This window comes from Dipodomys ordii, unplaced genomic scaffold (genome assembly GCF_000151885.1).
Source record: "Dipodomys ordii isolate 6190 unplaced genomic scaffold, Dord_2.0 Scaffold22, whole genome shotgun sequence".
NCBI lineage: Eukaryota > Metazoa > Chordata > Mammalia > Rodentia > Heteromyidae > Dipodomys > Dipodomys ordii.
Window position 1 is genome coordinate 675,209 of NW_012267238.1, and position 1,363 is coordinate 676,571.

The 1,363-nt window shown below is 40.0% G+C and overlaps 1 pseudogene; it reads right to left on the minus strand.

Annotated features, from left to right (window-relative positions):
• Positions 1–172: 172 nt before the first annotated feature.
• On the minus strand, positions 173–1,192 carry LOC105983894 (annotated as a pseudogene).
• Between the last annotated feature and the right edge of the window lie 171 nt (positions 1,193–1,363).

Genomic DNA, 1,363 nt, shown 5'->3' on the forward strand with positions numbered 1-1,363 from the left:
TGTGAAGTAGATTGATACAAGTTTCATTAGTGGTTTCATTATGTGGCTTTTGAAAGAAAAAGGATTTTCATCTCCTCCCACCCCCACCCCAGTTCACAGTTCTCAAAAGAGACCTATTTGGGGAAATCATATAGTCCAATGATGTTCAGAATAACCAGTGCTCCTCAGTAGATTAAATCTCCCAATGCAACTGTAATAAATAAGCATCTACATCCTTAGCTATATTACCAGTATATCCTGGAACTAAAGTAAGATGGTTTTCCTGTTCCCACAATCCACTTAATTGTTGTTTTAAAATCTTAATATTTCCATCATTTATAACGTCTGTTTTGGGTGACAGTTCTGATCACCGCCTTTTTATTACTGCTTGAAGCCAGTTTAGACCAACTATTACATATTCTTCAAATTTGCTTTTAAGTAATGACTTTTCTAGAGGCAACAAGTCCACACAGCAGCCAAGTAAGACATACTGCTTTTCTTCCTGCAAACTGTTGGTAAGCACAAGGAGGCAATCTACCACTACTCCAAGATCTTCTATCCTCACTAAATAAGCTACAAGTTCACTTACACTTCTCTTTCTCCAGAACGTTAAAGCTACATTCAACCTCAAATTCCTGCTGAATAAAACTTGAACCATTGTTCCATGATCCTGAGAAACCTCAGGAAAAAAAAACACTAAATTTTGATGATGGGATTTCTGTTTGTGAAGAACCAGCTTCACTGGAGTTAACCAAGTACGTTCGACTATCATGGTGTAACTTTTCAGGCGGATGGCCTGCACAAGCCAGTTCATTTTCTTTCTTTGCCATGTCACAGCCCCCACTTGTAAGGGGCTGTCTTTTTCTGTAACAAGGATTTGGGAAGGGATGATAAGCTCTTTCTGTGATAGATCACCTTATGTAGTTTATCTGGGCTTTTCACAGCTTTTCCCACTGTTCTATTTACGTAAGCAGCCAACTGTTTTGGAGATTTCTTAACCTCCTTCATGTTCTAGTGAAACTGGAGTTCCTTTTGCTAGAAAGATCAATGAGATGATCTTTTTTAACATTGTGGGTTTCAGATGCCATAATCTCTTAAATACTGGCGTTTCATAGTGCCACTACTTCCCAGCCCAGCCCCGCACCTACTGAGGTGCTCAGCAGCCCCGAGCAGCCCTCAGCTCCCGGGCCGGGCCAGAAGCGCAGCCATTCAAATGCTGCATGTGCCTAATGAATACATTTCTTATCAAGCATTGTTGCCTCCTCCTTTGTTTTTCCTCTCCCATCCCTTCCCTTCCATCTCCACAACTACATTCCCCTCCTCCTAAATTATAATGTTTGTTTTTCAACATAGAGTCTTGTATATCTTATTTTTTAATTAATAA